General features: G+C 38.1%; 1 protein-coding gene across 3 annotated transcripts in view; it reads left to right on the top strand.

The window, feature by feature from the left end:
• LOC131637091 (uncharacterized) overlaps positions 1-15,412 on the top strand; it is a 34,946-nt gene that overhangs the window by 13,508 nt on the left and 6,026 nt on the right. The window lies entirely within an intron of this gene.

Raw genomic sequence — 15,412 nt, 5'->3', positions numbered from 1 at the left:
AAACCCATTGAATGCAATAACCCTATGCCCTCTCCCAACTTTGAGTTTCCTGTGTTCGAAGCCGAAGAAGAGGAAGAAGAGGAGATCCCAGACGAGATCTCTCGATTACTTAAGCACGAGGAAAGAGCCATTCTGCCTCACAAAGAGCCTTTAGAAAAGATCAACTTGGGTTCTGAAGAAGACAAAAAAGAAGTGACCATTGGATCGCTGCTTGATACTGATATCAAGAGTAAATTGACAGACCTTCTCAAAGAATATGTTGACGTGTTTGCCTGGTCCTACCAAGATATGCCTGGGTTGGATACCAATATTGTTCAGCATTACTTGCCATTGAAGCCAGAATGTCCGCCGGTTAAGCAGAAATTGCGAAGGACTCACCCTGATATGGCTAACAAGATCAAAGTGGAAGTTCAAAAACAACTCGATGCAGGTTTTCTTGTCACCTCAGAGTATCCTCAATGGTTGGCCAACATAGTGCCAGTTCCGAAGAAAGATGGAAAAGTCAGAATGTGTGTTGACTACCGTGACCTGAACAAGGCCAGTCCAAAAGATGACTTTCCATTACCACATATTGACATGCTGGTTGATAACACTGCTAAGTTCAACGTCTTTTCCTTCATGGACGGGTTCTCCGGTTATAATCAGATCAAGATGGCTCCCGAAGACATGGAGAAGACATCTTTCATCACCCCATGGGGTACCTTTTGCTACAAAGTGATGCCGTTTGGATTAAAGAATGCAGGCGCAACTTACCAAAGGGCAATGACTACTCTCTTTCATGACATGATGCATAAAGAAATAGAAGTTTATGTGGACGACATGATAGCCAAGTCCAGCACAGAAGAAGAACATATTGAATACCTTTTGAAGTTGTTTCAACGCCTAAGAAAATATCAGCTTCGCTTGAATCCTAACAAATGTACTTTTGGGGTTAGATCTGGAAAACTCTTGGGTTTCATTGTCAGCCAAAGAGGTATCGAAGTAGATCCCGACAAAGTCAGAGCTATTCAAGAGATGCCTGCACCAAAAACTGAAAAGCAAGTAAGAGGATTTCTCGGACGATTAAACTATATCTCCAGATTTATCTCTCAGATGACTGCTACTTGTGGGCCAATTTTCAAGCTTCTCCGCAAAGATCAAGGGGTTGTATGGACTGAAGATTGCCAGAAAGCGTTCGACAGTATCAAAGAGTACCTGTTAGAACCACCAATATTGATTCCTCCAGTTGAAGGAAGACCATTAATCATGTACCTTACTGTGTTGGAAGAATCCATGGGTTGTATGCTTGGACAACAAGATGAAACCGGTAAGAAGGAGCATGCCATCTATTACTTGAGTAAGAAATTCACAGATTGTGAGTCTCGTTACTCCATGCTCGAAAAAACATGTTGTGCTTTGGCTTGGGCTTCAAAACGTCTCCGCCAGTACATGATCAACAATACTACTTGGTTAATCTCCAGAATGGATCCGATCAAGTACGTCTTTGAAAAGCCTGCCTTAACAGGAAGGATTGCCCGATGGCAAATGCTGCTATCTGAGTATGACATTGAATACCGTGCTCAAAAAGCAGTCAAAGGAAGCATTCTCGCCGATCATTTGGCGCATCAACCAATTAATGAATATCAATCTCTCAAGTTTGACTTTCCTGATGAAGATGTCTTGTACTTAAAAATGAAAGATTGTGACGAACTATTACCTGAAGAAGGTCCTGATCCTGGATCAAGATGGGGCCTAATTTTTGATGGAGCAGTAAACGCTTTTGGCAATGGAATTGGGGCAATTATCATCACTCCTAAGGGTACTCATATCCCATTCTCCGCCAGATTGCTATTTGATTGCACCAACAACATCGCAGAATATGAAGCTTGTATCATGGGTCTCGAAGAAGCCATTGATTTAAGGATCAAGATCCTAGACATATATGGAGATTCAGCCCTCGTGATCAACCAAATCAAAGACAAGTGGGAAACTTACCACCCTGGCTTGATTCCTTACAGAGATTATGCAAGACGTCTGTTGACTTTCTTCAACAAGGTTGAATTGCATCATATACCTCGAGATCAGAATCGAATGGCAGACGCCTTGGCTACTCTATCTTCCATGTTCAAAGTCAATCACTGGAATGATATGCCTACAGTCAGAATCACGCGCCTTGAAAGGCCCGCCTATGTGTTTGCAACTGAAGCAGTCATCGATGATAAACCGTGGTTCCACGACATCAAACGCTTCCTTCAAACTCAAGAGCACCCGCTTGGGGCATCAAACAAAGATAAGAAAACTCTAAGGAGACTTTCTGGCAGTTTCTTCCTGAACGGAGACGTGCTATACAAAAGAAACTTCGACATGGTTTTGCTCAGATGCGTGGACAGACACGAAGCAGACATGTTAATGCATGAAGTGCATGAAGGGTCCTTTGGAACTCATTCAAATGGGCATGCAATGTCCAAGAAGATCTTAAGAGCAGGATACTATTGGTTGACAATGGAATCTGATTGTTGTAAACACGTGAAGAGATGTCACAAGTGCCAGATCTACGCAGATAAGATCCATGTGCCACCGACTCTACTCAACGTTCTCTCATCTCCATGGCCTTTTTCCATGTGGGGTATCGACATGATTGGAATGATCGAACCAAAAGCTTCAAACGGTCATCGTTTCATCTTGGTAGCCATTGATTACTTCACCAAATGGGTCGAAGCAGCATCTTACGCCAATGTTACAAGACAAGTGGTTGTGAGGTTTATCAAGAATAACATCATTTGCTGATATGGTGTTCCCAGCAAGATCATTACCGATAATGGTTCAAACCTGAACAACAAGATGATGAAAGAATTATGTGAGGAATTCAAGATTGAGCATCATAACTCTTCTCCTTACAGGCCAAAAATGAACGGCGCCGTCGAAGCTGCCAACAAGAACATTAAGAAGATCATCCAGAAAATGGTCGTCACTTACAAAGACTGGCATGAAATGCTGCCATTTGCTTTACATGGGTACCGTACTTCAGTGCGTACTTCAACAGGGGCAACTCCCTTTTTTCTAGTATACGGCATGGAAGCTGTGCTCCCCGTAGAAGTTGAAATCCCATCAATGAGAGTCCTCATGGAGACTAAGTTATCAGAGGCTGAATGGTGTCAAAGCAGATACGATCAGTTGAACTTAATCGAAGAAAAACGTATGACTGCTCTATGCCATGGACAGTTATACCAAGCAAGGATGAAACAAGCCTTCAACAAAAAGGTTCGACCTCGTGAATTTCAAGAAGGCGACCTCGTGCTTAAAAAGACCTTGTCTTTTCAACCAGATTCTAGGGGCAAATGGTCTCCTAATTACGAAGGCCCGTATGTTGTCAAAAGAACATTTTCTGGCGGCGCCATGACTCTTGCAACCATGGATGGTGATGAACTCCCACATCCTGTGAATGCTGATGCAGTCAAGAAATACTTTGTCTAAAAAATACAAAAGAACAGCTCGGTAAGTCGAAAACCCGCAAAGGGCGACTTAGGCAAGAATGAGCGTCTCGGTGGACTGAAAACCCGAAAGGGCGGTCCAGGCAAAAATTAGAGACAATAAACAGAAAAAAATTCATCCTGGTAGATTGAAAACCTGAAAGGGCAATCTAGGCAAAAATTAGGGATTAATGACAAAGTAACTGCATCAGTCCGTACTTCGTCACCTGAGGAGTCTTCTTCATCAAAAGATCTTCGATCAAATCATCGCCAATCTGAAGCGACAAGCACAGTTGGAACTCAAAGTTGTTAGGGGGAATAGTGGTTATTGCTTTCAATGTAGCCTTTTCCGCATAATTACCATTTCTAACTTTTGTAAATACTCCGTGGAATCATGCCTTTAGCTGATTACCATCCTATTAAATAAATTTGAGCCTTGTGCCCATTTGTTTGCAATCTCTAATTTCTTTTAGCTTGCAAAATGACGCTTTAATTGTGTTATTCACTTTTGAAACAAAAAAAAAAGTTTTAAATGAATTTACTTTTCTTTTTCAAAATAAAAGCGAAACTTTCCTTTGGGTTGTGAACAACAGAAGGAACATCAACAGCTATCTCCATAGAATAAATCAAAGATTATGATAGGAAAAGCTCTTCTATCCCCAGTGAAGAAGCTCTTCTATCCCCAGCGAAGAAGCTCTTTTATCCCCAGTGACGAAGATTTTCCATCTCCAGTGAAGAGGTTCTTCCATCTCAATAAGGAAAAATGCTTATCTTCCCCAGAGAAGTTTAAAGCACGCAACACCATTCATCACCTGTGTTATCTACACCGTGTTGAAGAACATTTTCCAAGTATCTGGTTGTATTGCGACGTCGGTCCTTCTCCAGTATATACTTCATTGTCTGTCAGTATTGTCAGTATGCATGCTACATTCATGACATTCATCATTCATACATATTTGCATCATTTATGCATTCTTGCATTTTTCAGGATATATCTGTCCTCAAAAAAATAAAAAAAAAGCAAAAAAAAAAAAAACAAAAAAAAAAAGCAAAAAAGAAAAAAGAAGCAGATATGGGCGTGTTATCTCTCCAGTAGGTTGTCACCCATAAGCAGAAAGAACATATTCTTTCTCCAGTTCCCCACTGAGATCATTCCTCGTGGAAGAAGGTTGCTTCAGTTTCTCCTCTCAAAAACAAAGGAGAAAATCCCCATTTGAGTTCATTCCTCATGGGTACAAAGTCTTGTTTGACTGTCTCTTTCCAATTCATTCTTGGTTAGAACCTTGTCTTTACCAGAGATTCAAATTCCGATTCCTCAAATAGAGTCGTGAAAAAAATAGACAATAAGCAATAGCCTCATCATCTGAGCAGCTTATGTCTCTTTCAAAAAAAACTTTTCCTCTCAAGGAAATCAATCATGAAGACCATTTGACAATCAGGGCCTTATTACTGTTCACAAGGCTGAATAACCAGTAATTCCCCTAGCAAAGTCTCCAGGATCAATTTGTCACTTGGCTGATAATTGATCATGTCTTCAAAACCACTATCACGAGGCTGGTAGTTGGTAACTTTTTGTTCTGATTATATTATTAAACATGTCTATCACCATGCTGATAGTCGGTAATATTAACCGAACCTTTGAAACTCTTTTTACCTTGTCAAGTCTATCCCCGTGCTGATAGTCGGTAATACAGTTTCATACCTTTCACCTTCGCATTATTAAACAAGTCTATCCCCATGCTGATAGTCGATAATGTTGATAGGTAAGCTCTTCTTACAAAGCTATCATTCCCCAGTGAAGCATACACTTGCTTTCCCGAAAAAAAGAAAAAACGGATTCTCTTCCTAAAACGGATTGAGACATCCTTCCCAACCTCTTTTCCCCAGTGGAGTCAGTTCTTGATATTCCCTCGGTAAAGATATCCTTGCATCATTCGCAATTTTGGTATCTTAGGTCCAAAATTCGCGTCTTCTGATATTTAAGTCTCTTCCACCCTATCAAAACGAAGATTTTCAATCTTCATGTCTCAGGTTGAAGAAACTTAAATAGGGGCATCTGTCATACCCCAATTTTTGACCTAAGATACCACCTCATATCATTGCATATGCATCATTTGCATCTCTAACAAATTGCATAGTTTGTGTTTGCTACTTGTGACTCAGCAGGATTTAATCATGAAATCACTCATCAGTACAAGTAACAATCAATTAGGGTTTTGTTCTCCCTTCATCTCAAATGAATCATCTTCATCAACAATCAACATTTGGTCCTCAGAGATTCATTTCAGCAAGCTCAAAGGCTCTGAATCGACTGAATTAGGGTTTTGACTGAAGATAGCATACTCTTGACTTTTGCTCAGGATTTGACCCAATGACTTGGGACAAGACCTCAAGACCCCAAGTACCTCATTTTGACCTAATCCATTAGCTCAAGACATCTCCTACACAAAGATTGATCAGACAAATCCTCAGATCAGGGTTTTGAACTATCAGGGACTGAAATCAGGGATCACATTTGGGAAACCCTAAAAATCCCCAGGAAGTCAATCAAAGGTTTCAATCATCCTTAAATAATCCCTATGACAACATCCAATGGAAATTACATCTCAATTCAAGATCCATAGTCATCAATTTCATCAGGTCGACAATTAGGGTTTTTGACCTAATTCACTGAACAACTGACTTTTTAATCAGGACATGGTGCCACAACTCAAACTATGATTCAATATCCTCCAATACCTCAATATGATCCATTCATACCATTCATTTGATGAGGATAGCCTGTTTCATTTGAAATCTCCAGAAACGCGATTCGTTTGAAAAAGTCAACTGTACAAGATAACCATTGACTTTTGGGGAATTTTGGTCAACCATGACTTTTGAAGTTTTGAATCATCAATATATGATATATGAAGTCATTTGATCAAGAAAAATCAAGAAAATCAATCAAGAATCAAAAAGTCAAAAGTTTGACTTTTCATACTTAGAAAAATTTCTAAGTGTTTTTCATGGTTTTTTCCAAACTTTGGAAGGGAATTTCTCAAAATTTCACCTACAAACTGAAAAAAACTTCCAACATGAAAGTTGTAGATTTTGATCCAATGAACAACTTTGTCACATATAATTTTTTTCCAAAAGATCAACCATTTAAGAGATATGGAGCTTCAAAGTTAGTATCTTTTGAAAATTTCACTTAAAACCTCATTTTCTTCAAAGTTCATGGATCTTTTTCACCCACTTCCTTAAAGATCTTGAAGAAACTTTCAACTAGGGTTTTGAAGTGTGTAATATGAGCTTTCCAAAATGTCCAAGAGCATGAAAAAATTTGAAGTGTAGCTATGGTTTTGAATTTTGACATTAGTGAACTTTTCACTTGAAATTTCATGCCATTTTCACTAAGTTATGAGCCAATTTGCCAAATGATCCAAATAATGATGCATAGAGGCAATAATTGAAAATATTTTTCTGATTTGAGATCAGAATGGAAGAGGATAAGAAGCTTGAGTTTTAACCATGGTTTGGTCACTTTAACCATTTTGCATTAAATGTAAAAGATTCCTTTTTATCTCTTAAGCCAAATCACCAATTCTTGATCAACTTGCAAAGGTCTGAGTTCAGAACTCTTGGCCTATAAATAGAGATGCAAATCACTCTTCAAAACACACCAAAACCTCACAATTATAGGTTTTCTCTCTTCTTTCTTAGAATGCAAGTTTCTTAAGTTTCAAAGAGGTAGAAATGTCAACCTCCAAATCCTTGAAGCTATGGCCAAAATGATGATTCTAGCAAACCATAAACACCATATGGGATGTGTTTGAATCACTCATACACCCAAAAACACCTCAAAACTCAAAATCACTACCTCACTTCCATATTTGCATATATTGAACCTTATCATGCCAAAATCCATACCAAGCCATATCTGTCCAAACTAACACTTCCAACACCTCATATATGTCACATATGAACTATCCCAACACTCATCATCAATCAAAAACTTCAGAATCACCAAGCTCGATTCATACTTGAAGCAACTTCAGATCGGGTTCCACCAACTGATCCAGATGTTTTCAATCCACTCCAAGCATCCAGACACCTTCCATATGGTCCATTGAAGCTATCCAGATCATCAAACAACTTCTGTAACACCTCTATTGCAGAATTCGAATCCCAGCTTGGCCGTTTTTGAAGGTAAGTGCTATGAACTTCAAACTCATACATACATGCATCATAAATGAAAAATTGAGTTGCTATCTTGTTTCTGCACTATCACTGATCAATAGCCCTCAATCAATTTCACAATTCATCAATTATACACAATTTCAGATTGAATCATAGGATTAGGGTTCTTCGTGTTCATCAGAAAACCAATGATCTTAGAGTGAAAATAAATGCAATTAAATGATACCATTGTGTTCCTCGTCCAAAACCGAGCAAGATAGACTATCTACTTGATCAAAACAATCCAGTTTCAAAGATTTTCAAAAATCAGTTGAAGGTGTGTTCTTGGCGCGTTTTTTTGGTTTGAAAAATTCAAATGTTTGTTTTCAAATATAATTAAATGGAAGCGTGTGAATAACAAGCTGCGCGCGCAGCTCAGTTGGCAAGTGTTTTGAGTTGTGAGAGAGAAGGCGTGGGTTCAAACCCTGGCAGGACCAAAACATTTTTTTTGACACTATTTTCTTTCATTTTCTTTAACAACTTCACCCGTTAATTTAACCAATCAAAATTCATTATTTTCACTTCATTTTTTGCATACTCTTTGTTTAATATACATATTTTATGAATACCAAAAAAAATCATCAAAAAAGATTTATTTAATACATTTTTAGGTTTAAAATGACATGTTTTAAGTGTTTTTTTAATACTTTAAAATATTGTTTTTCATTTGATTTTTAACCTAATCACTTGTAAATATTTTTTGTGATCAAACCCTAATCATTTAGGTCTTAATTGAGTATTAAGACTTGTTTTAACTTAATTAAGTTGTTTTTTTTCAAAAATTCAAATCGTTTTAAGACGAGCGGTCGCGATTCTCTTTCAAAACGATAAACCATTTCTTTTTAACTGTTGATTAAATCTTTTTGACTAATCAATCAATTTTCAAAACAGTGGGGCCTCTCGAATATTAGAGAGTATAAGACCCACTCTTTTTTCTTTTATACAGTTTTTCTTTGTACAGAAAACTCTTTCAAAACAAAAAACTTTCAAACGGTTTTTCAAACAATGCGTCTGTAAATAAAACAATCAACCATGTTTTATAAAAATACCATGGGCCTCCATGTAGGTATAAGTCCCAAGCCCTTTTGTACATACCCATTCCTGTACATAAAATTAGGTATTTCATTGTACACGCACATTTTGTGAATACAAGATTACACTCAAAGATGTTTTTGATTTATGGCAAACTCAAATGAGCATCCAAACAACAAGGAGGAATCAGAAAAGTAAAGCATTTGATCACTCATGAAAGCACAAGATGATCTACTATGCATACAAGTCAACTCAACACAAGCTGAACATGGAAAATGCAGAAAATCAGCAGTTAGGTCGACCTACTGTCAACCTAGGTCGACCTAAAATGAAGGAAAATCCATATACCTCTGCTAGGTCGACTCACAGTCCATTTAGGTCGACTCAAAATGAAGAAATCTTCATATCAGTCTGTTAGGTCGACCTACATGGCAACTAGGTCGACCTAATCTGTGAAAATGTTCCCAGAACGCACCAGAAGAGGATTCTGGTCGACCTACTCCTTCAACAGGTCGACCTAACTGGGAGCAAAATTCAGCAAGCTCTGTTAGGTCGACCTAAGCACTACAAGTGGTCGACCTAACTGATCAAGAAAGTCCAAAATTCAGTTATTCTTGATTCCAACTGCTATGCATCATATATATTGTGCAAGGGTTAATTATTCAGACACACCAACGACTGAAAGATACACAAACGCTTCTCATCTTCGTTCTTCATCATCTCCAACACAATTACACATAATCATTCTTGCGTTGCGGGTTAGTGATGAGTTCGATAACGTCCATGGAACGGAATTGAAGATTCCTAGTGGGTGAAGGTTCGTGGGGTTTGTTGGTGAATAAAATCTGCGGGTTTTGTCCTCCACGACGGGTGGTTCTTGGGGGTTTTTATCAAGAGGCGTTCATTGAGGATTCGGCTGAGTGTAACGATTGAGGAACGGGGAGTTCAAGGAATCAAGACACTGCAGAAGGGAATCAAAGTGAAGCTCTTGGATAACCTTGATCTGGCTCAAGATTAAGGGGGAAGAAGATTCAAAGGATCGACATAATTGGTTTATCGTTTATCGCTTTGTTATCTTCTTTGTATATACTACTTTCAACATTAATGAAAGATTACCCAATTTCAATTTGGAATTGGGGGCAGACGTAGTCGTAGCGAGGACGATCGACGAACTGCCTAAACAAATATCGTGTTCTTGTCGCTTTTACTTTCTCTTTTACTTTCTGTTCATAATTGGTTATAAGTGCGAAATTGATCAACGATTCGAGTGTTAAAATTGTGAATTAAAGTTCTGCACAAACATCACAATTCACCACAACTTGAATCACTATCAATTTGAACGTATCACCAAGTGTTTGTGTTTTTGCTTAATCCAATCTTACTGCATTGCAAATCAAAGTTGTCAATCTAGAAGTTAATTGGATTTCAGTTGTTAAACATATTGGTTAGCTATCATATTACTTCACCATCAATTCCACTTACTATTTGGTTTTGAAACACATACGACCTTTGCAATAGCGGTCCAGAATAGACGCAAGTCGATTCAGAACCGCTTTCGCTCAAGTCTGTAGAAAAATCTGTAAAAACTTAGTGAGATCTATTCACCCCCCCTCTAGATCTATAGGCCAGCGTCTAACAAGTGGCATCAAGAGCTCTGGTTTATTCCGTGCTTTGTGAAACACTTATTGGAAAGATGGCTTCTGGACCTAAAGGGGCTCATAATAGAGCTCCAGTTTTCAACGGAGAAAACTACGGCTATTGGAAGGATTGTATGTGTGTCCATATCAATGCAATTGATAGGAACATCTGGACAGCTATTGTCAATGGTCCATTTCAGATCACTATGACAAATGCAGCTGGTGCAGTTGTTCCAAAACCAGAAGATACTTGGAATGCTGAAGATGAAAAGAAATATGCATACGATTGGAAAGCGAGAAATATTCTAATCTCAGCTCTAGGAGTTGATGAATACTATCGTGTTTCCCATTGTAGATCAGCTAAAGCTATGTGGGACACATTGCAAGTTGCCCATGAGGGAACGGATGATGTCAAACTAGCTAGGATCAATACGTTAACTCAAGAGTTCGAACTTTTCCACATGGAAGATGGTGAAACCATCGAAAGCATGCAGAAAAGATTCGTTCACCTGAAAAATCGATTAAATTCTCTTGATAGACCTGTTTCCAATGCAGTTGCTACTAACAAAATCTTAAGGTGTTTGAACAGGGAATGGCAGCCCAAAGTTACAGCAATTGAGGAAGCAAATGATCTCAACACTTTAGACATTACCACTCTCTTTGGTAAACTAGAGGAACATGAACAGCATCTTAAATGCCTTGACATGCATGAGAAGAGGACAAAGAAAGAAAAGAACATGGAGAAAGAGGTAGAGAAGAAGTCAATAGCTCTAAAAGCTTCGAGCTCCAAGACCTCAAAACGAGAGCCAAAGGATAGTGACACAAGTGATGACGAAGACTCCGATGATGAGGAAATGGGACTGTTTGTGCGAAGATACAACAAATATCTAAAGAAAAATGGAGCAAAACATTCCGACAAAGGATTGATCAACTATAGAAAGCAATCAAACATGTTCAAACAAGATGACGACAACAAAGGAAAGATCAAAGGTCTTTGCTTCAATTGTGGGAAAGCCGGTCACTACAAACCGGATTGTCCATACCTTAAGAAAGAAAAGGAGAAGAACCAAAGCAAAGGTCATAACAAATCTAAAAGAGCTTACATAGCATGGGAAAGTGATTCATCTAGTGAAAGCTCGTCAAGCGATGAAGAAGAATCAGCAAACCTATGTCTCATGGCTCATCAAAACAAGAAAAAGAAAGCTGTAAGTCATCTTAAACCTGAACTCGTAGATAAGGTATCTCATTCTCAACTAAAACTTGCTTTTGAAGAATTACATAGAGATGCAATTAAAGCTTTCAAACTTTTGGCCTCAAATAAGAAAATATTTTCATACCTTGAATCAAAAGTTGAGAAAACCGAAAGGGATATGGAAGCTTTAAAACAATCTATGCTAAACATTCAAAAGGACAAAGTTGAATTAGATCCTACATCATGGTTTGGTTGTGAGACATGTCACATTTGGCAAAAAGAAGTAAGAGATCTAAAAGCCAAGTTAGACAAGGCTCTACAACCAAAAGTGACTTTTGCGGTTGATCCAAACAAGTTCAAAAGATCGTATACTCCTTTATATAGTAAATACACTTTTGTACCAAAAGTATCAACTAGCAAAACTCCATATTCTCATCATATTACCTGTCATTATTGTTGCAAAAAGGGACATACCATTGAAAAATGCAAATTTAGGAGAATTTTAGTTCCTAAGGGAGTATTTCAATGGTTGCCTAAGTGCAACAAATTGTGTACTCACTACCAAGGACCCAATGAAAATTGGGGACCTCCCTCTTTAAATTAATCTTGCAGGAAAAGTGTCTTGACATTGCCGAAAGGTTGTGGTTCCTTGATAGCGGATGTTCAAGACACATGACTGGAGACCTATCTCTTTTCGTTGAGTTTCAAGCAAAGAAAAAAGGGTATGTCACCTATGGAGATAACAATCGTGGAGCCATACTTGGTAAAGGAAGTGTTGGTAACCCTTCTACCACTACTATAACTGATGTGCTGCTAGTAGAAGGTCTTAAACATAATCTTTTAAGTATAAGTCAATTGTGCGACAAAGATTTTAAAGTAATGTTTACAAATTCCGGATGCACAATAGAACATACTAAGAAAAGAGACATTATGTTTAAGGGCTTAAGAGTAAACAACATCTACATGCTAAACTTGGATGAGGTATCTAAGTCTAGTACCAAATGTCTAGTTGCTCTAGGCGATGACTCATGGCTTTGGCATAGACGTCTCGCCCACATAAACTTTGACTTACTAAATAAAGTTGTCTCAAAAGATTTAGTAATCGGTTTACCCAAAATGAATTTTTCAAAAGATCATCTATGTGATGCTTGTCAAAAGGGAAAGCAAACAAAAATCTCTTTTAAATCAAAGAACGTGGTTTCAACATCACGCCCTCTTGAACTACTTCACATGGATCTCTTTGGCCCTTCAAGGACTAAAAGCATAGGTGGAAACACCTATGGTTTTGTCATTGTCGATGATTACTCGAGATTTTGTTGGACAATCTTTTTACCTAGTAAGGATCAAACTTTTCCAGCCTTTACACAATTTGCAAGATTATGTCAAAACAAAATGAACAACAAAATAGTTGCAATTCGAAGTGATCACGGTGGAGAATTTGAAAACATTTCTTTTGAAAAATACTGTGATAAACATGGAATTGAGCATAACTTTTCAGCTCCTAGAACACCTCAACAAAACGGAGTAGTTGAACGTAAAAATCGTGTTCTAGAGGAGCTGGCAAGAACAATGCTGAATGAGGGTAATCTACCAAAGTATTTCTGGGCTGACGCAATTAGTACAGCATGTTATGTTTTGAATAGGATAACAATACGTCCTATACTGAACAAAACTCCCTATGAATTACTAAAGGGTAGAAAACCAAATGTATCTCATCTCCATGTATTCGGTTGCAAGTGTTTTGTGTTGAACAATGGTAAGGATAATCTTGGCAAATTCGATGCTAAAGCTGATGAGGGCATATTCCTTGGTTACTCACAATCTAGCAAAGCATATCGAATATATAATAAGAGATTACTTATAGTAGAAGAGTCAGTACACGTTTCTTTTGATGAATCTTATGCAAAATATGTCGAGAAAGGTCTTTCATTTAATGGTGCAGGCCCATCCACTGAAGACATTGTCAAGGATAAGGAAGATGAGGATAAGAGTATTGTAAAGAAAGATGCTGAGAGAGAGAAAGATGAGTCTCACAATGAAAATGAAAAAGAAAGCATCTCAAACAATGAAGAACTTCCCAAGGCCTGGACAAACGTGAAAGACCATCCAATTGACAATATAATAGGAGACATCTCAAGGGGCGTTACAACACGCTCAAAGATAAGTAACTTCTGCCATCATTTTGCTTTTGTTTCACAAGTTGAGCCGAAAAACGCTAAGGACGCATTACTTGATGAGCATTGGCTAATGGCCATGCAAGAAGAATTAAACCAATTTAAACGGAATGATGTTTGGGACTTAGTTCCTCATCCGGGAGATCATCAAGTAATAGGCACTAGATGGGTTTTTCGTAACAAACTTGATGAAAACGGTGTTATTACTAGAAACAAAGCTAGATTAGTTGCTCAAGGTTACAATCAAGAGGAAGGTATTGATTATGAAGAGACATACGCTCCTGTAGCACGTCTCGAAGCTATTCGCCTTTTACTTGCTTATGCTTGTTCTAAAGACTTCAAACTATTCCAAATGGATGTTAAGAGTGCCTTTCTAAATGGCTACATAAATGAAGAAGTCTATGTTGCTCAGCCACCCGGCTTTGAGAATTACATGTATCCGACTCATGTTTATAAGCTGAAACGTGCTCTATACGGTCTTAAACAAGCCCCTCGGGCTTGGTACGAACGTTTGAGCAAATTTCTCCTTAGTCAAGGGTACTCTAGAGGTAAAGTTGATACTACTCTCTTTATTAAAAGAAAAGATAAGGATATTCTCTTAGTCCAAATTTATGTAGATGATATTATATTTGGATCCACTAATGCAAAACTTGTCAAAGACTTTTCTAAGCTTATGCAGAGTGAATTTGAGATGAGTCTCATGGGTGAGCTAAATTTCTTCCTTGGCCTACAAATCAAGCAACTCAGTCATGGAACGTTTGTGAATCAAACTAAATATTGTACGGAGCTGCTCAAAAGATTTGGAATGAGTGAAGCAAAGGAAATTGACACACCTATGGCAACAAATACAAATCTAGACAAAGATGAGAAAGGTAAAGAGGTTGACGTGAAATTATACCGAGGTATGATAGGTTCACTATTGTATCTTACTGCCTCAAGACCAGACATCATGTTTAGTGTGTGTATGTGTGCAAGATATCAATCTTGTCCAAAAGAATCTCACTTGAAAGCTGTCAAAAGAATTCTGCGATACTTACGTGGAACTACTACATATGGCCTATGGTATCCAAAAGGAAATGAGTGTCATTTGGTAGGATTCTCCGATTCAGATTTTGCTGGCTGCAAATCCGATAGAAAAAGCACTAGTGGAACGTGTCATCTATTCTCAAACTCATTAATAAGTTGGCATAGTAAGAAACAAGTATCGGTTGCATTATCCACTGCTGAGGCAGAATATGTAGCTGCTGGAAGCTGCTGTGCACAAATATTATGGCTCAAGCAACAACTTCTTGACTTTGGTATTAAGCTTGATCACATACCTATCATGTGCGACAACACAAGCGCCATAAACTTGAGTAAAAATCCTGTCTTACACTCACGTACCAAACACATTGAAATAAGGCATCACTTTCTACGAGATCATGTAGAGAAAGGAGATGTTACTTTTGAACATGTAGAAAGCAAGAAGCAACTAGCTGACATCTTCACCAAACCGCTAGCAACGGAGCAATATTTCAACATTCGTAGGGAATTAGGGATACTCGATATCTCTAATTTGGGTTAATTACGTTTGTTTTCTCTTAATATTATTTCTTTACCTTATGTATATATCTATTTGTCTTGCTAACATCCTTTTTAGCATAAAGGTGGTTCATCATCAAGCCAGGCGTCATATTGAAAAAGCGGTAACGTAATTGTTGTTCACTT

This window comes from Vicia villosa, unplaced genomic scaffold (assembly GCF_029867415.1).
Source record: "Vicia villosa cultivar HV-30 ecotype Madison, WI unplaced genomic scaffold, Vvil1.0 ctg.001911F_1_1, whole genome shotgun sequence".
NCBI lineage: Eukaryota > Viridiplantae > Streptophyta > Magnoliopsida > Fabales > Fabaceae > Vicia > Vicia villosa.
This window is presented reverse-complemented; position numbering and strand designations above follow the sequence as displayed.